Below are 20705 nucleotides of genomic sequence, written 5' to 3'. Positions count from 1 at the left end.
GCCCACAGGTTAGACACAACTTTTGGGGGTCCGCCAGCTTAGGATTCCACTCAGCCAGCTTGGAAGAAGCTCCATTGATTCGGAGCCGAGTTGTAGGACCAAACCTCCTATGTATATATTTGTTTATTTAGGGGTACGGCGGGGGCCCTGTCCTGCCATATATTACTATTAATGTTCTTACAGGTCTGTAGACATATGTGTGGGTTATACGTGTAAGTTCTGTTCAGTTATGTCTACATGATGTATTGTAAATATTAAGATATTATGGCAGCCTTGTCAACTGGCACACCCTTTTATGATAAGATACAAATGAAGAGGCAACAGGCATGAAAATTCTATGACCCACTGGGGTTCTTATGTATAGTTCTTATATTGATCGTTACATCCTCTAGATACCTATATGGGGGCCAGGTCGGACCTCAGTCGTGGCTCACAGGGTTGGGTCGTGACAAAATGGATCCATCTCAATGCTTTAATGATAATTGTTATTATATGCAAACTCTATCAACGACAAATGGCTATCTTAATTTCCTTTGAAATTAATAACGTATGCTCTCAACATATTCTCTAGTGTATTAATGGTACGCTCGGCCTGACCATCCTTTTGTGGGTGAAAAGAGTACTAAGATTCACTTGAGTACCAAGACCCTTTTACAAAGATCTCCAAAATTTAGATGTAAATTGAGTACCTCGATCTGAGATGAATGAAAATAGAATTCCATAAAGCTTAACCAACTCTCGGATAGACAATCTAGCATAATCGTCAGCTGAATATGAAGTCTTAACAGTATGGAAATAAGACGACTTAGTCATTCGATCAACAATTACCAAAAAAAAGTCATGTTGCCTATGAGTATGAGGCAAACTGTAACGAAGTTCATATTCAAGGCTTCCCACTTCCAAGTAGGGATCTCAATGTCTTGGGCCAAGCCTCCCAATATTGGATGCTCAACTTTCACTGGTTGATAATTTGAACACTTAGCCAAAAATTCTGTAATATCCCTTTTCATGCCATTCCCCACCCATACACTTTCCTCAAATCTCGGTACATTTTTGTGGAATCGGGATGTATAGAATACCGCAAACTATGAGCCTTGGACAATATCATATATTTCAAACCATCAACATTTGTCATGCATAACCGACCTTGATATCTCAACACAACGTCTTACCTTGAAGAGAAAGCCTCAATGGCTTTTTCGGCAACCTTTTTCTTTAATTCAACCAAAGAGGGATCACTATCTTGCTTTGCCTTTACATCCACCACAAGAGATGATTTAGAACCATTTTGCACAAAAACATCATCATCCTCAGAATCAACCGATTGAACACCCAAACGGGCTAATCTATGCATATCCCAAACTAGCTCTTTATTTTCATCCTCAATATGAGTAACACTATTTATAGACAATCTACTAAGAGCATCAACAACCATATTTGCCTTACCCAGATGGTATAGTACACTTATATAATAGTCCTTCAATAAATCAAGCCATCTATTTTATCGAAGGCTCAAGTACTTTTGGGTGAACACATATTACAAACTCTTGTGATCGGTGAAAACATCCATATTGACATCACAGAGATAGTGTCTCCATAACTTTAAAGCAAATACCGCCGCCACCAACTCCAAGTCATAAGTCGGGTAATTCTTCTTATATGCCTTGAGTTGCCTTAAAGCATAAGCTATCACCTTACCATTTTGCATTAGAACACAACCAAGACCAATTCGTGAAGCATCACAATACACAACGAACCCATTGGAACCTTCTAGTAAAGACAACACCGGAGCGGAGGTAAGACTATTTTTTCAACTCTTGAAAGCTTTTCTCACAACCTCGGACCATTGGAACTTCACTTTCTTTTGAGTCAAAGTAGTCAAGGGAGATGCAATGGAAGAAAAACCTTCCACAAATCATTTGTAATAACTGGCTAAGCCCAAGAAACTCTTAATAACGAAAGGATTCAATGACTTAGGACAATTCTTAACCGCCTCAGTCTTCTTTGGATCAACCATAATTCCTTCTTCAAAAATAATATGACCAAGGAAAGCAACTGACCTTAACAAAAATTCACATTTGCTAAAATTTGCATACAACTGAATGTCCTTGAGAATTTGCAACACAATTCTCAAATATTTGGCATGCTCTTCCTCATTTTGAGAATAGATCAAAATATCATCAATGAAGACAATCACAATCTCCAAGTATTGCTTGAATACTCTATTCATCAAATCCATAAAAGTTGCGGGGGCATTCGTTAGTCCAAAAACCATAACCATAAATTCAAAGTAATCATACCGTATTCTAAAGGACATCTTTGGGATGTCACATTCCCTTACTCGGAGTTGATGATAACTCAATCAAAGATGGATATTTGAAAAGTGGCTTGCTCCTTGAAGTTGATGGAATAAGTCATCAATCCTTGGAATGGGATACTTATTATTAATTGTGACTTTGTTCAATTACCGATAATCAATAAACATACGAAAAGGACCATTCTTCTTTATAACAAAGAGAACTGGAGCACCTCATGGAGAGATACTCGGTCTAATAAAAACCTTATCTAGAAAATCCTTCAAGTAATCCTTTAATTCTTTCAATTCTACCAGAGCCATTCGATAAGGAGGAATAGAAATAGGTTAAGTATTAGGGAGAAGATCGATACCGAAGTCTATTTCCATTTTAGGAGGAATACCTGGGAGATCATCGAGGAAAACTTCTAGAAACTCATTAACAACTGAAACTGACTCAACAGTGGGGGGTTTTGGATTTAGTATCTCTAACCTGAACTAGATGATAAATTCAACCTTTGGAATTTTTTTTGAGATTTAAGGCATGAGATAAATTGACCCTTAAACACAGAATTACTACCTTTTCATTCTAGGACTGGCTCATTAGGAAACTGGAACTTGACCACAAGGGTTCTACAACATATTGAGGCATAACATGCATGAAGCCAATCCATAATAAGGATAACATCAAAATTGGTCATATCAAGCTCTACTAGATCAACGGAGGAGACTTTATGAAAAACTAAAACTGGACAATTTCTATATACTTTTTTAGCCACAACTGAATCACCAGCCGGAGTATAGACGGGAAAAGGCTCTAGCAAGATCTCTGGACAAACTATGAATCCCATGGCAAGATAAGGAGTAACAAATGATAGAGTAGAACTCGGATCTAATAATGAATAAACATCAAAGTCAAAGACTTTCAACATACCAGTCACAATGTTGGGGGAGTCCTCTAACTCCTGATGAGTCTGAAGAGCACAAAATCTATTTTGGCATTGACCGCCAATAGAAGTAGTAGCATACTGATCCGGCCGACCGGTATCTTGAGTCTAACCTTGGGGCCTATCCCCACCTCTACACTACCTAGCATGATAACCGGGCTTTCCACACTTGAAACAAATATCTAAACCCACTAAGAACTCTCATCTATAGTTTTTCTCACACTTCTTGCATGGAGAGATGACTTGATCACCCGATACTCCACCTTGTGCCTTAGGATTTGGCATATTGTCCTTCTCAAATTTTGGAGTCAGAGTGTTTGAAGAACCTTGTCCTTGAAAAAATTAGCCTTTTCAGAAACGACCATTGCCACCACCGAATTTGTTGTGAGAAAACCCACCTTTATATCGAGTCCTCTTGGTCTCCCTTGCATTTCTCTCCTTAATCTTTTCTCCTTTAATTTTCTTGGTATAATTCATAAGCCTAGATATGTCCATCTCCTTGATGAGCATAGTGCTTCTTCATTCTTTCATAACTAAGTTTGATACTCCCAAAAGAAACTTGCTCATTCGGGCACGAAAGTCGGCTACCAAGGATGGAGCATACGTGGACAATTTTTTGAATTTGAGCGAATACTCCCTCACACTCATGTTTCCTTGCTTGACGTTGATAAATTCCAACACCTTAGCCTCTCTTAACCCAAGTGGGAAGAAGTTATCAGGAAATGCACCTTTGAACTTTTCTCAACCTATGGGACCATTTTTCAACCCTTTTGTCTTTCTATTGATTGTACCAAACTTGAGAAACACTTTTTGTTGGTAGGCTGCCAATTCTGCCTTATCTTCTAAAGACACTTCCATAATCTCCACAACTTGTACAACTCATTGATAAAGTCTTGGGGATCCTCATCAACCTTGGACCAATAAAGCTTGAAAGGGTTCATCCTCATGAATTCTTTAACCCTTGAAGATGGAGTAGTCACAACTTGAGGAGCATCTACCCCTTGATTCACTTGAGTAGTCACGACTTGGGCTAGCATTTGGAAAGTAGCTCGAAACCCCACATTTGTCACCTGATCATTTCAAAAGAGCATTTGGAGCTTGTGGATCCTCTTCAACAATTCTTCGAATGGGGGTTCTTCATGGAGGCATGATTCTATAATTACAAAGAGAAAGTGTTAGAGGAGGAAACCTTAGAGTTCAACTATATAGCACGATGAGATCATGAAAGAAGTAAAGTGTTTCCTAAGATACCTTATAGCCTCCTATTCATAGATGTGTCACACTTCACACCGATGAACAAGACTCTACTTGATACAGCATGTTAGACTCCCTATAACACTTGAACCTGGCTCTAATACCAAGTTTTTCATAACTCGACCTAGGGCCTAGTCGTAATACGACAATTAAAATCTCAAAGGACTCTAACCAAGACTATTAGAATAATATTCATGAGCATACATAAGGTACTTGAAATAAATAAAAAAGAATCAATGATATAGAAGCATAGTCTCAATATATCATAAGTCTCAAAAGAAATGTGGAATAATAGGGAACATAGACTCCAACGAACATCTAACATGCCTCTAATAGTCTAGGTGAGGGTGTAAGATAATGTCCTAGCTCACTCAATATAAAAGATATAAGAAGTTGTAAAATCATAAGAAATGAAATATCTCATCCTCAGAACATGAGGACTCACCAACAAACACAAATGCTAACTCTAGCCATGAGTAGGAGGAGGATGAACGTGATCGTTGGTTCTATATTATGATACAATACAGGCAAAAAGTATGCGTTAGTATATGAAATACACTAAATATGTGAGAATATGCATGAACAATAAACATAGGACATAATCAATATGAATAATAGATGCATGACCAATATCATGAAAACATGAATAAATTTATGAAAATATTGAAACATTTATCTCATTGGTCAATGCATCAAAAGAACCTCATACTCATCATAAGAACTCATAACCTAATTGAAACTCTGTGGGATAGGACCTTTAATCGACATATAAGACCATGCGAGTTAATACATGAATTTTGATGACTTCTACATCGAGACAGGGGAGGCTACCTTGCTAGGGCATACTCCATTAATAATTCTTTTAACTGCACTGTTACACCCCGTAATTTTGTACTTTGGAACATGTTCTTAAGTCTCTTGAAAGACTCTTAAGTTCTTGGAAGGATCGTAAGCCTCTTAAGTTTCTAAAGGTTTTCTAAAGTTTCTTAAAGCTTCTTAAAGATTCTTAAGCCTTCTTAAGAACTCTTAAGCTTCTTAAGAGTTACCATGTGAGCCGGGTAATCTATAACGCTATCAAACAACTTTAAGGAAAGGAGAATGCGATACCCCATAGTAGAGAGGATTGAAAATAGAGTTATAAGAATTCGGAAGAAGCTGGAGACCGAATAATGAGTCATAGGACACGAATTATTTACGTAAGCTACAAACTTGGAAATCTTCCATACTTAAGGTACTGGAGTATATACCAAGCTTACGTAGCAAGGATTACATAGGTTTGTAAAGTAAGATGAGATTACGAACCCACGAGGGGGAAATGAGAGTGTCATATGGCAGCATGAGAGAGTGCCATGTGGAAGAAATTGGAGCAAGTATGATGGACCCCCACATTCCACGTGGTATCCTGTGATTAGAGGAAAGGGGTATGTTGGCCCAATGAGGGCTTGACACGTGTCACCACTTAGGGCTTGACATGTGTCACCACTTAGGGGTTGACACGTGTTACCCCTAAAGTAGCCTATATATATATGTTTGATGAATTTTAGCCCATCCTTATATTTTAGTTCATATTTATCAAAAGAAAATTCTAGAAAGAAGAAGAGAAGAGAAAACTTGAAGCTAGAGAAAGAGAGCTACGGTTTTGGGGAGAAAAAGGTGAGTTCTCTGATTTTGTTCCGTGAATTAATTATATAGGGTATACCACAAGGGTATGAAGGTATTATTAATATAAATTTATGGTTTAAATCAGCCCCAAAAGGATAGCAAACAGCCACAAAGTTTTAGTCACGCTGAAGTAGCTTTCGAGGTAAGTTTCAATGAGTTTGATGAGTTTTGGGAAAGGTAAGGGATTACTTTTCAAATTGGGGATTATGATGTTTTTATGAGGTATATTAAATGTCTTAAATAAGGTTGGAAGTGGAAAAATTTTATAAGGATGCTTGACGTTAGAAATTAATTAAGTTGAAGTGGTTATAGCTAAATCGAAGTTGAGTAGTGGGTTGTCGTTGTGGTACTGTGGAAGAAGCTAGTTGGGTTGCGTGTTGCAGGGATTTAAAGTGTTTTAAAAATGGTGTGGGTGCTTCTGGATCAATACCACAACATCAATGATAAGTGATACAAAAGGTAATAGCTAACTAGCCTAATCACAAACTCATAACAAGCCACCAAGGCAAGGCATGGGGAGTTGCTCAACTATCCCTTCTCAACATAGAGCTCGACCTAGTCGATCCACTACTAAGAGAAATCAACTACTATATTAAAACACATATATACATAAACCAAAATAAAGTTGGTATAATAATCATAGGATTAATGGCAAGTCAAATAGGCATGTATGGGTATAAAACCCCACAAACCACGCAATACAGACAATGAGGGGCAAAATAATGAAACTTCACAAGAAGCAACAAAAAGGCAAACAAGGAATTCACTTAATACAATTGATACTTGGATCCTCGACTTTGTCCAACCTGTAAAAGCATGCAATGGATCATGAATGACCTTGTCCTGAACTCCTAAAGCACCACCAATAACACTCTGAGCACCACCACTAACTAGATATTCCATAGACCCATGAGACTGACCTGGCTGAACAAACCGCACCATGGTCCCATACTAGAGATGCAATATCCACTGGTGCCCAAGCTCTCTACAAATATGATAAGCTCAAACCAACCTAGCCTGGGGAGTACCAGATGTCGCTAATGTTTGAATGATCAACTCCTACCTAGGGCACTCCCTAGACTAGTGCCCAAGCTCACCGCAATCAAAGTAACATCCATGGGTTGAAGCCGGACATGAGAAGCGCAATTAACTACCTTGGTTCCATCTAGCAATTTGTAAACCTCCTATAAGACCTTATGGAGCACTCCTAGCTGACTGTACTAGGTCTATGAGCCTAAAACCATAAGGCCTATCACAAGTGATGTATGATAACCGAACAACCTCTAACACAATGGCCCTGCACACCATACTCAAAGCACTCCCCACCAAATGTAGCCTTCACCAATATTAACTGGTGAAAGATCACAACTAGAATAGGACGAGCTCTAACACTTGAAGGCCCAAAGTGCTCACCCCGAGAAGTCTGACCTAAACTCTGTCCATTGTAAGTTTCTTACTCTGCATCAGAACGTCCTAAAACCTAAGGTGCTACCACCGCAAGCCTGATAGATTGAGAAGGAAGATGACCCTTACTAAACTGATGCTCACCCCAAAGTGGGATACTTTCACCATTTTGTTGATGACGAGACCTCTTACTACTATCTTTGTAAGCCTCAAGGCATGCTATCTCAACGGACCTCGCGTGACTAACAACCTTGGAAAAGGTAGACTCTGCCTCTATCATGTTCTATGAAATCAAATAGAGTGGCAATGAAAACCCCTAATGAACTCCTGACTTATAACCCAATCCATAAGGCATGATGTGGGGTTATGGCCAGCCCACTCAATAAATCCCATGACATACTCTGATACTGATGACAAACCCTACTGAAAACCATCAACTCATCTCTGGCCAAAGAACCATTTGTTGAAAATCTGGTAGAACCTGTTGATGCTCCAATAGGGTCCACTACAAGCCTTGTGCTATCTATCTAAGAGGGAGTGGATTTCAAAGGATCAATTTTAGAGGTTATTTAAAGCAAGGAAACACGATAAGGAGTTAAGGACATAATTTTCTAAATATTCCCCATAGCCTCCCAAAGATAGGATATAGATGTCTTTGCACCAATCCGCAAGACTCTACTAGGCATTATTCTCATACCAATTATGCCGGTGAACCCATAGCTATGATACCAACTTATCATGACCTAATTTCTTAGATCATGATAGAACCTACTTTAACCCACAAATAGATAAGCCTAACCCATAATCTAGAACCAAAAGCATTGGGTAATCAAGTGGAAGAGGAATGAATAAAACAATAAACGGTAATAAAGAGAAGAAAGAGTAATTAACATAAATATATCTAAGGAACCATCCTCAAGACTGGCATCGGTCAGTAATCGAGCATCTAAATAAAATATTATTACAAAGCTTTTACAAATACAAGTATTGATACAGACATTTTTTGAAAGCAAGTAAAGACTAGTCCTAGTCAAAGTAAAAGGAAATGAAAATTTTTGGACTCTAAGAACTCCCCAAATTTCCAAATCAAAGTTGCTATGCACAAGTCCAAATCACTGGCGATAACTCATACTATGATCTAGAGGGTGCAAAAGTATAGTATAAGTACCAAACGAATGATATTCAGTAGGCATAGGATGAATGAGCTCCAAATATAAAGCATGTATAAATAACATATAAACTAGGTAAGTACATCACAAGTAACTAAACAGGAGCTAATACATGGTAAGGCAGGAAATAAGAGTAAAGAGACAAAATATATAGAGAAATGAACTAGAGTCAAGGAACACACCTGAAAGCGCCAGCCAATAATCTATTTAGAATAAAAAGGTACTATAGGAGTCAACTAATAAAAAATTAAATATTGACTTATATCGGTAAAAAGATACTAACCTAAAGACTAGTCGAACTAAATCTAGCAAGAAGTACCAACATCAATCCCAGACTAAGATACCTTATAGACCAACTAAACATACATCATAAGATAAGTACAAGTATAATTAAATAATAACCGATTGGACATTCATACACCCAAAAGGTTCAAACAATGACAAACATAACCCCAAACAACAAACAAGTATTCTGGTGATAGGAGATGCGAGTGAATGCAAATTTGTAGTAAAAATTAGTAGCATTATAGGTGGATCTCAGAGATCATTAATAAATAAGTGTATAGACCTACCCCGGCCCTTGACATGCTAAGTGGACCCATGTAGCTCGCTCATCCAATTAAATGGTGCACCAACAAGAGGGGGCCATAAGCGATGCTGAAAGTCTGTATGCATTATGTGGGCCCGAACCAAGTCTTATACATAACACATAGAATCCCCATAGTGGTATCGAAGAGTAAGTAGCCATGCTGATGTTGAAATGGATGAAGCCATGTAGGATAGTCAAGTAAAGCATAAGAGTATACCAGATGAAGCTCGGATGACATTGTGCTAATTATCAATAAAACTTGAGTGCATCCTTGATGCCTCTGATACTACAAACATAAAAGAAGTATGTCCTCGATGCCTCTAAGTCTCAAAGATAGTGCCCAAATGATCTAGGTGGTATAATTCCCATTAAAGATAGTCATAGAAATATAGTAAAATTGTGAGAATGCCTTCTCAAAAATAGTAGTAATAATCCATGAAGGATCTGGGATCATACCACAAAACATGTTAAAATGCTCAATCAATGTAAGCATGCCATCACCAATATCCAAACAAGGTACACAAAATCCGAAATAATATACCAAACCTTACTACAATATCAAGTCAAGGGAAATTGATAATCGCTCCTTGAATAGGGCCTGGGGACCAATAATAGATAATAGCTAACAAGCCATCACAAGCCTACCTCTAATCAGAAAGCAAAGTAATTGAGGCTCATAATCAAATAGGGGAGAAATATCCCTAGGAATGATGTTTTTACCCCAAATATACCATACTAGCTCTCAATCGAGTACCACCAATCCAAATCAACATCTATGATGAGCCACTTGAGGTCTCAAGTACTAGCACAAGATATCTTATTCAAAACAATCCTTATCAGAAGCTACGACTAGCTATTTGGGCAACAAAGCATATGCTAAAGAGCCTAAGACTCAAACCTAGCCTAAGGCCATCAATACCAATCCTAAATAATGATAATATCACTAATCAAAACTATAAACAATGCTACAAGCATAAACTAAGATCTCACGAGGCTATTCTAGTCCAAGGCTCAATCGAGAACCAAGAAGCTAGAATGAGAGAAGGACAAGCCTATTCTCGAAAAGTACCAGCCTAACTCACATGCAATATATACTAAATAATATCTTATAAAGCTCAATCAAAGTGGGAGACCATAGCCTACCTTGAAGCCGACAACACACGCTATGAATATACCAAATTGAGGTTTTCCACCTCCGAATCACCTCTAATTGCTGCCACGCCAACAAAATATTGATCACAACATCAATACATATGTTTTGACACCAAAATCACAATAGTTGAAGATGCACCTAAAATTAGGCCTAAAGAAAAATCGTGGGACCCATATCGGGAATCCCAAAATTAAATCCATAAAAAGGTTCATTTGAGATTATTAAACTTGTATCCCAAAAGGGATGCAATTCGATTCTTGGAAAGGAAGAAATTAACCAATGTAATTTAATCGCCATTAAAGCCTTTGAAAGGAGTGAGGGAAGAGCTAAACCTTGAAACATACCTCAAATGGAGGTCCTCGGACAATTTCCAAGCACCTTAATGCATAGTAACAAACTTATTGAACATGCTTGACTTTGAATAACCCAATATGGAATGTCCTAGCTCTAGATATTGAGTTTTGAAGTTTGATGAAATAGGTAAAAATGGGTTTATTCATAATTAAAGACCAGGGAAAAATTACCCTTAGTTAACACGGAGAAAAGGTACCACAAAAACAAAGAGGCAAGCTCACAGTACTTTGCGAATATGTAGGCTAGCCTGTGAATATGTAAAGCTGTCATCATTGACCTTCACGAACGCAGCTTGGGGCCTATGAACGCGATGCGCAGGCCACCAAGGCTCTACGAACGTGGTCTGAGGCCTGCGAACTTGGAAGCCAACATAATTGGCCACCACGAATGGGGGCATAGGCATGCGAATGCAAAGAAAGCCAGTGCTGCACCAAACCCAAGATCAAGGTTAGAAAAACCTCTAATGGGGTTCTTGGGATTTTTTGGAGCCTTGTACATTCCAAAAAATATGCTATCCCACCAAATTTGACGTTACGAACTTAACGGTGCAATCAAAATTTTTATCCGAGGTCATCTAGAAGAAAAGTCGGTCCTACTTCAAAGCGCTATTTTAAGCCAAAATCCACAAGGGGGTTAGGAATGAGAAAGGTTGATCAAGACTAAACTCAATATTTCAGAGCTAACCATGCTGATGGAATTGCAATCTGAGCATGTTTAGCAAGAATATTGACCAAGGTCAAACATAGGCCTAAACTTAAAGGCTAAAACACATAATGGTTCAAACTCACGAATACCTCGAGACTTGAGTCAGCCATGCTACTAGCCAAAAATGACCACTCTAGAACCTATGGAACTGTCAGAATTTCATTTTGAGGTAATCTTTTGAGAGTGTTGACCAAAGTCAATCGTTCGAACTTAAGAGCTCCAGAATAGGGAAATGGGCATAAAACCCAAATGAGCAACCAAGCGACTAAACTATCAGCCCCAAAAATTCATATATGACTTGGGGCTGCTACATAAAAGCTCTAAATTCTAAAAATATCAAAAAAACAGAGGAAATTACCTGGAGTGTCATTCTAAAGAGTCTTGATTCCATGATTGTGGATATCGAGTAGTATAAGCATACACAGACCATAGTTCTTTTTCTTGAAAAGGATTCTGGAGCAGAAATCTTGTCTGAATTTCATGAGAGGGTTCCACGACCCGTGAAACCATCTATGACCCATAATCACTATCTATTGAAATTGACAAAGATTGTATTCTCGATTTGTCTAGGATAGGTTTCTAATGATCACAAATACTTTTCCTAAGTTTTCTTTTACACTTTACGCTCGTTTCTGGTTTTAAACTTGTGGAAAAATGAGTACTCTTCTTTGTTCTTTAATTTGGAGAGAGATCACAAATTAGACTCTTGACATTCAACTTTGAGTTATAATTCAAGATTCTGGGTCTCTACTATTTATCTTGTAGGTGTGTGATTATGAATTCATTAAATCTTATTAGTTATTGTATAGTTATAAGTAGCTAAAACCACAACTAGGATTGTGGGAAGCATAAAAAATTAAATACGAAGACTAAATATTTAGTAATTCTTGAGTGGTGTTCATGTGTATATTGTTCTTATCTTCGACTTGTTTTTTTTATAATAGATGCATGCAGTAGACCTCACCTTATTCTTACTTTTTGAATCAAAGGTAATAATGGAGATTTGAGGATATCAATCAGCATCTCATAGCTTGACCTTGTTTGGGATTAACTAAATTTAATTAAAGGTAAATGTTAGTAAAGAAAATATTTGTAGACGGTCCAAGTTGCATGGTAATATTCATATATTTAGGGACCCCAACCACTTAATAAAACTTAACTTATAAACTTTTCATGCCACACACCAAAAGAGACTACTAATATTATGTCTTACTGCATTATGAACTGACGGGGATCACAAACCATAGTTTTATCTTTCATTGATTCACAACATGTTAAATTAATATTCTTTTACTTGGAACTTTCAAATATTTAAACATTGGTTGTTACATAACTCTCCCTTTTGGAAATAATACAACTAAGAGGGAAAATAACTAGAGTTGACTTGGGCCTAAACCATATTCCTCATGGGATCGACTCTAAAAATTTTAATAACTAGAGTTGACTTGGGCCTAAACCATATTCCTCATGGGATCGACTCTAAAAATTTTTAGGTTCTATCTTTGAACAAGCTTTATACTTCTTTTTGGAGGTGTGATTTTAGTGTATCAATGCACCAATGAATTACCTAGTTAGGAGGATGCCCTATAAATTGCTATGGCATAGAACCTATCTATCTATATCTAGATCCACTAATATAAGCCTCTCAGGGCCAAATGATAAATTTGTTGATGATTGTATGATGTGAGTGATTTGTTGATGTGCTCAATAAATGTGATAGTTGGCCAGGTAAGTCATACATTCACGTCACACTGCTACAATACTACGCACGATTGCTTAGTTAGGATTCATAACAGAAATATGTTAGGGAAACATGTTGGTTATATAAATACTTGTAGATTAGCTCCTATTCATTGAGCTTGTTCACGAGATATGGAAGGTCTAGGCTCGATTTTTTGATCATTCTTTGTATCCTTGATTAGGGTATTAATATTAGGTTACTTGTTATGTTGGGCGGTGTGAATTGATAGTAATAAGGATACTGGCATTCAATATTTATGAATATTTTTGTGTTAATTGAGTGTGGGTAAGTCTGATAATAATAACATATCTGGTAAAGGAGGTAATGTGGAAATAAATCATTTCTAACATTTTATTGTAGACATAGAGAAAGTATAAAATGTTATTTTATAAAGAGTTCAATGTGAGATATTTATATGCATATGTTAATTGTTGTTGTTGTTGATTTTGTGATGTTTTTCATGGAACTAATCCAAGTGGAAATATGATGCCTACTCAATATACATGGTATAATGATGCTACTTTTTATATGCCTTCGTAGGTGTAGGTTTGTTTCAGGTTGTTTGAAGCATGGGATGATGGTTGTTCATCATCAACATCTATCTACCTTGTTCTCAAAATGGAAGCTATGTAGGTATTTTTATGTTATTTATTTTTTCCTCAGTACGTACTTTGTTAGAATTTCTTATACCTATATATACTAGGTCTTTTGGAAATTCTTAAGGTTTTGTAAAGTAAATAATTTTTTTCTATACTGCTTTAACTTGCCAAATTAGATATGTGTAATGACCTTTCATGTCATTTTTCTAATACTACACCTGTTTCATCATTTAGAGCATTTCTATAGTGTTTCCAAGTCATTTATGACCTCCTTGCATCGGTACCACGGTCGTCTGGTCGTTCATTTGAGTTTTAGACTCGTTTCCCTATTTTGGAGCTTTTATAGCTTAAAAAGTTGACTTCGCTCATAACTTCAGGAAAATGACCTCAGAATAGAATTCTGATAGTTCCATCAGCTCTGGAATGGCCAAATTAGGCTAATAGCATAGTCGACAAGAGTACCGAGGCAACTGGTATGAGTTTGAGACCATTTGGCGCTTTTTTCTTTGAAATTTGGCCCATGGTTTACTTACGTCAACATTCTTGGAAACTGCAATCAGATGAAAATTTTGATAGCGCAATTAGCTCTGAAATATCGAGTTTGGTCTAGAACGACCCTTTGTTCACCTCTCGAGGTTTCTGGTCTAATCCCGAGGCCCGGTGTCGAATTTCGCTCAAAATATCCCATGGCTGCAGACCCACTTTAAGTCGCAACAACCTCGTATGGAAATGTTGACTGCGCCATTGAGTCCAGAACATCCAATTTAGTTTGGTAGCATATCTCATTTCAAGGACGAAAATCAGCCATAACTCTTCATTTCAAACCTCGATTTCTCCTTCAATACAAGTTCAAATTAGGTAATTTAAAAGTCTAAATTGGAGAGAATTTTGTGGGAAATCCATTGGTAAGTCAGAATCTTACGGGGAGGCTTCGTGTGAGGTAAATTTACAAAATTTGCTACTAACATTTGTCATTTTCGGATTGATATTTTGTTGAACTTTGGGAGGTTGTATCTTGATCATTTGAGCTCTTTTTTTAGTAATTATTAAGGCAAAGTTTTGGGGTTTTTATCAAGGAACATCATGATGTAATTTTCTTGGATTGGGAGATTTTTATTTTTGAGAAATTATTGATTAAAGATGCTGCCATTTTTATATTTTTAGTCCGAATTATAAGCATTTTATTGCATAATCGTCTTGCGCTGTTTTTCCACCTCGAATTATGTGGTAATTTGATTCTTGAGCTTGAGGTCTATTTAGAACCTATTGTTGGGGTCAATTATGGAATTCTAGAAATAGGTCCCACATTTTCTGTTTTAGACCTCAAAATTGGTCCGTCTCTAAAAATTATAATATTAGTGTCTAAATGACCGTAATGATGTTGTGATTTTGTTTTTGATAGTGTGACAATGTTTCAAGGCCTTTCAGAAGGGAAAAGCTCTGCATAGTGATTTAGAGCGAGCGTGTTCAGCCTATAGGTATGCTACAACTTTCATTTCTTTAGATTGAGTTGGAATGTGTGAGAGCATATTGAAATAGTAGAATTTGGGTTGGATAGCTTATTTGTATATCTTAGGTGTTAGAAATTATGTTTTAGGCTTTTATCGGGTTTTTCAGGTAATTAGGAGCATGTGTTCCTTTCCGTTATTTGCTGGTATTGTAAGAAGAGCTAAATGCATATGTTGTTGATATTGTGGAGCATGTTGGCCTTAGTATAGGTTGTAAACTTGCCTTAGTTGCCCTGTCGTCGCTCCGACGGACTTAGATCCTTGTTGAATCGCGTAGCGAGCTAGTGCCCGGTAGTTTGGCCTTAGCTATGCAGTAATCTTGCTCTTAAGAATACCCTCATCCATAACTCCGCATGCTTACGACTTTTGATTTACGTCGATGATACTAGACTTTGGGAGCATTCGAGTTCGGCTCTAGTCCAAGGTTTGGCGTCTTATCAGTTGACTCATTAGGAAGGAGATTCTCAGAACTATTATCATTCATTTTGGAAGGAGAATAATCGGCACTATGGGATAAATTATTTGTGAGCATTTGGATATCTAGCCCCGGCCTCCGTTCTAAATTTCCATTAGGGAGCATCCGGGTACCCATCCTCGGTCTCTACTAGTTTGCTAGTATGACGAGCATCCGGGTACCCAACCCCGGCCTTGATAGTACCGATATGTTACGATGAGCAACTGGGTACCTAGCACCGGCCTCGACTGTACCGATGTATTATAGAAAGCATCCGAGTACCCAATCCCAGCCTTGGCCATATTGAATATTTGAGTGAGCATATGGGTCCCAGTCTCGGCCTTGACCCCTAAAGTATTACTAGTTTATCGATTCGTTGAGATTCTGATTTTAAAAATGACACGGTTCTTCAATTCTTGGCATCACAAATTCTTGGTTCTTAGCCTTGGTAGTTGTAGCTATTCTGTGTACTCAGAGGGCTTTTGGGGGTCCACCTGGGTTTTATTTAACTTGCTCACGAGTGTTCTGGCTGGGCCTATGGGGGCCCAGTTGAGTGTAATTAGCTATGATTATCTTAAATAGTACTCATTTCTCTTTAGATACTTATTATGACTCCTATTTAGGCTTATTCCTCTTTTTCATATTATTTTTACCTTTTTTGCTTAGTCGGCCTATGATGCCTACTAGGTACCTATTATTTTGCTACTCATACTACACTATGCATCTTCTTTTGTGATGCAGGATCGAGCACCAGGTACCGTCGGGAATAGATCAAGCCAGTCATCTTCAAAGACCAGGTTGAGCACTTGAAGTTTTGGGATCATTTATGTCTCCTTTAGTATGGATGGCTTATCTTTTGTCTTTTTAAGACTAGCCAGTTGTATATATTTTTGGTCCACTTTTTGGACTTGTACTCGCATTTTATTTCGTAGTAGCTTTGTAGTTGTGACCTCTAGGTTCTGTGAGGAATCTTTAGTTGTATATGTATGATTTGGTTTTGCTTCCGCTTATTTATTCTGGTTGTTTTGGCATATTCCATTATCGATTAGTTTCTACCCTAAAATCCATTACTTGTCATTTTGGGTTACAGGTTAGTTTACCTATCGATAGGTTATAATAGGTCCCATCATGACCAGAGAAATTGGGTCGTTACAATATGGTTGTTTAAAAGCATTTTCTAGTTAAATGAGAATGAGTGGTAAGAGTTCACCTATCTAGTTAGAAATATAGTAGGCGTCCTCATTGTTCCATAGTTTAGGTCATGACACAATATAACTTTATTACATTTAATTTTGAAAATAAATGAAAAGGATTTATTTTTAAATACAAATAAAGAACAATTCATTGTCAATGGAAAAGTTCTTCAACTAATATCTGATTTCTTTGATTTAATATTGTTTCAAAGATGGAAAAACTTATGTGTGTAATAATTTTACAATGAGAAGCATATTTTCAAAATAAAAACATTTAATGATTTTAATATTTCACATAAACTTATACCAATACATCATGTTGGTGAAAAGAGATTTGACCACGTAATTTTATTCAATTTTCTGATGGATTACATTTACCCCAAATTTTAAACTTAACAAAAAGTATCAACAAAAAATCAATTTCTCTTTTCCTGAATATTATTAAATTTTATAACCAAATGTAGCCTAGAGTAATATAATATGGTCTAAAGAGTCCAATGTAATGACCATGAAGTTCATTTTCGGAAATTTTCATAATATGACCATTTTATCCCTTCCAATAACTACCTGAAGTCATTTCTGATTAGTGTTGGGTTTTGATTTTGGAAATTCATTGAAAGGTTTTGAGTTTTTGAAGTTTTTGAGTTTTAGTGGCGTAAATTATTCAAAAGTGGTATTTGGTGTAAATTGGAGCTACGAGTCTTGAATTGGAATTTTATTAATTCCATCAGCTTTGAAATATGGAATTTGGTCTAGAAGAGTCTTCATTTTTATATTTAGAGTTATATCAGATATCTAAGGTCCTAAGTTGGAAGTTTGAAGAATTTTAGACTAAGGTTTGACTTTGGTTAACATTCGTAGTTCTCGGAATGAAATTAGAATGACTCTTTTGGATTCGGGGATGATTTTAGGCCTAAGAGTGGTCTTGATTGAATTTTTAGAGGTCCCGAGCTTGTTTTGGTATTTTGAGACAGTTAGTTTAGTTGCGATGAAATGAATTACGAGTCAAGAATACCTTGAATTTGAATTTTGGCAAATCCATTGAGTCCGAAATGTTGAATTTACTAGGGTACCATAGAAGGTTGGTGCGCACAAGGTTCCAAATGAATCTTGAGGGATCAATATGTGAATTTGACTTTAGGGTGTTTGCTGATATTTGATGTTTGTGACCTCTTCTCCACCTTCAAGCGCCCTAGGCTGCATTTGCGGAGCTCCTGTTGATTCTTCTTCGTGGTCGCGGGCCATAGGAATCATTCGTGGAGCACCTGAAGTTCCTCCTTTGCGTTCACAAATCTTATGCCACATTCGCAAAGGATCCAGTCCCTTGCCTCCATGTTCGCGGAGTTAGTGACCCATATTTGCGGAGTGCAAAATGACCCCTGAATAGTAACCTTCACCAAAAGTCAGGGTTTCATCATTTTTAGCCATTTTTTCCATTTGGGAGCTCAAGATAAGCAAATTCAAAGAGAATTTTTATGGGGAATCTTATGGGTAAGTATTTTTAACATATATCTTCCATTACCCATTGATTATAAACTAATTTTGGCCTCTAATTCATGATTTTTGAATCTTAAATTGTGGGAATTTTCTAGAACTCTTGGGTTTTTTTTAATTTAATATTTCTGGGCTGATTTTAACTACAAAATCAAAACAGTTTTTGCTAATAGATTCGCTATTATATAAAGAATGTTTTCATCAAGAAATTTCCAAATTTACCTTTTATTTTCGGAATCGGGTATTAGGGTTGATTTCGATCCAGTTTTCAAAATTAATGATTTGGGTGTCTTTAAACTCGTATTCATATTGGAAATTTATATTTGATTAGATTTTGTTGATTCAGAGCATCGACGTAAAGGCAAAGCTCATGTTGCGGAGTAGTTTGATATTTAAATTAAGGCAAGTGGATTTCTAAACCTTCGTTAAACTTGTAGAATTCTATACCTTTTGTGGTATGCATTGTGAGTAATGGAAAATTGGATTCGATAATTACTTGTGAACTTTGAATAAACTTAAGGATAACGAATGGGATAACAAAAAAGCAATTTGATGATTTCTATTGAATTATGTGATATGATTGATGATATTGACATACTTTTGATAGCATGCCTTGACTATATTGATATGAATTGTGAGTTTATATGATTGTCATTGTACAATGCTATATGTGTGAACATGCCTATATTGCACTTGTTCTGTGACACATCATAAATGAAACACTTGTAATAATGATGAGAAATATGGGATGAGCCACACGCTCTGTGGAAAAGTTTATGAGTAATAGGGTCGGGCGACACTTTCTTTTGCAGGTACTATATGAAGGGTCCGGACACACACTTTATGGCAGATTACACATACAGATGTCTCCCATTAGTTTTGGACTAAGATTCAGAGGATGTGTACCGGTAGGACAAATATGGATCATATTATTTGAAATAGCATGAATTTGTATTCCACATCATTGATTGTCTGTAGATTTGTGTTTACCCCGGTGATATCCTTGTGATTGATATATCTTGACACTTGACTGATTTGACACTTGACTGATTTATTTGAAATATTGAGAATAGCAATAACTTATGTGCTACATGTACTATAAATTGATAGTACATGCGTATTGTTTATAGTTATGGAGGATTAGATGTGTAATAAACTCTAAGTTTATTTTCGTGCTTTCGCATGTTTTTACTATTTTACCTCTTTTTGTAGCTTCTTCATAGCTCTTATGTGATGTTGAGATTTGTGGCACTCTCCCCAAGGTATTTAATCGAGTTTTTGAGGTGGTTTGGTCATTTTGAGGCTTAAGGCTTGAAAGAGTTGACATTTAGCTCCATGAGGCCTATTTTGGTCTAGAATAAAGGTTGGTTTGGGTTTTGTAGTCTTCATTTTGAGTTTGTGTGGTTTTGCCGTTATAACATTAAGTTTTGGCCAAATTTGACTTCGTTCAATATTTTAAGTAAATATGCTCTGATGGAAATTTTGTAAGCGTGGTTAGCTTCGGAATGCCGAGTTAGTCTACAAAGACATTTGGTTCGGTTCTTGAGGTGCTCATAATGATTTTTAGGCCATTTGTGCATTTTGAGTGCTTTTTTTGGAAAGTGTGACTTTGGTTAACATTTCAATGAGATGACCTTTGTTGGTCATTTCATTGATTTTCTTGAGTCCGGAATGCCATTTCTAGCTGGGTAGAAAGGTCCTTTGCGATCACAGGGTTTTGAATAAATTTCGGACCCATGTCAGAGGAAATTTAATTCCCCAAAAGACTACTGGTGCAGAGGCTTTTGTTCATCGCATTCGCGAAGGCCTGAAACCCAGAGCATCGCAATCACATGGTTGAGTGTCGCTATCACGATGGGTTAGTTGGGTCAGACATCGCACGAAGGGTAAATTTCACATATTTTAGTAAATATATCAGACCTGTTCCAGCAGCTAAGTCGCATTTTGGGACTTAGTAAAATTTCAATTTTGAGACCTCCTTTTGGTCTTTTTTGATGATTCTTGTTGTGGTGAATCGGAAATTCTTGCGGGGACATTTAGAGACCCTTTATCATCCTAAATATCTTGTAAGTCTCGCATAAATTCATTACTTCCTTGTATTCTTTTCTATTCTAGGGCTCAAAACTGGTGGGGTTGTTTTGAGATCTTTTAGTGCTTGGAATGTGCCCATTTTTATGGCACAAGTT

Source organism: Solanum dulcamara, chromosome 12 (genome assembly GCF_947179165.1).
Source record: "Solanum dulcamara chromosome 12, daSolDulc1.2, whole genome shotgun sequence".
Lineage (NCBI taxonomy): Eukaryota > Viridiplantae > Streptophyta > Magnoliopsida > Solanales > Solanaceae > Solanum > Solanum dulcamara.
The sequence above is the reverse complement of the archived record's forward strand: the minus strand, read 5'-3'. Positions refer to the sequence as shown.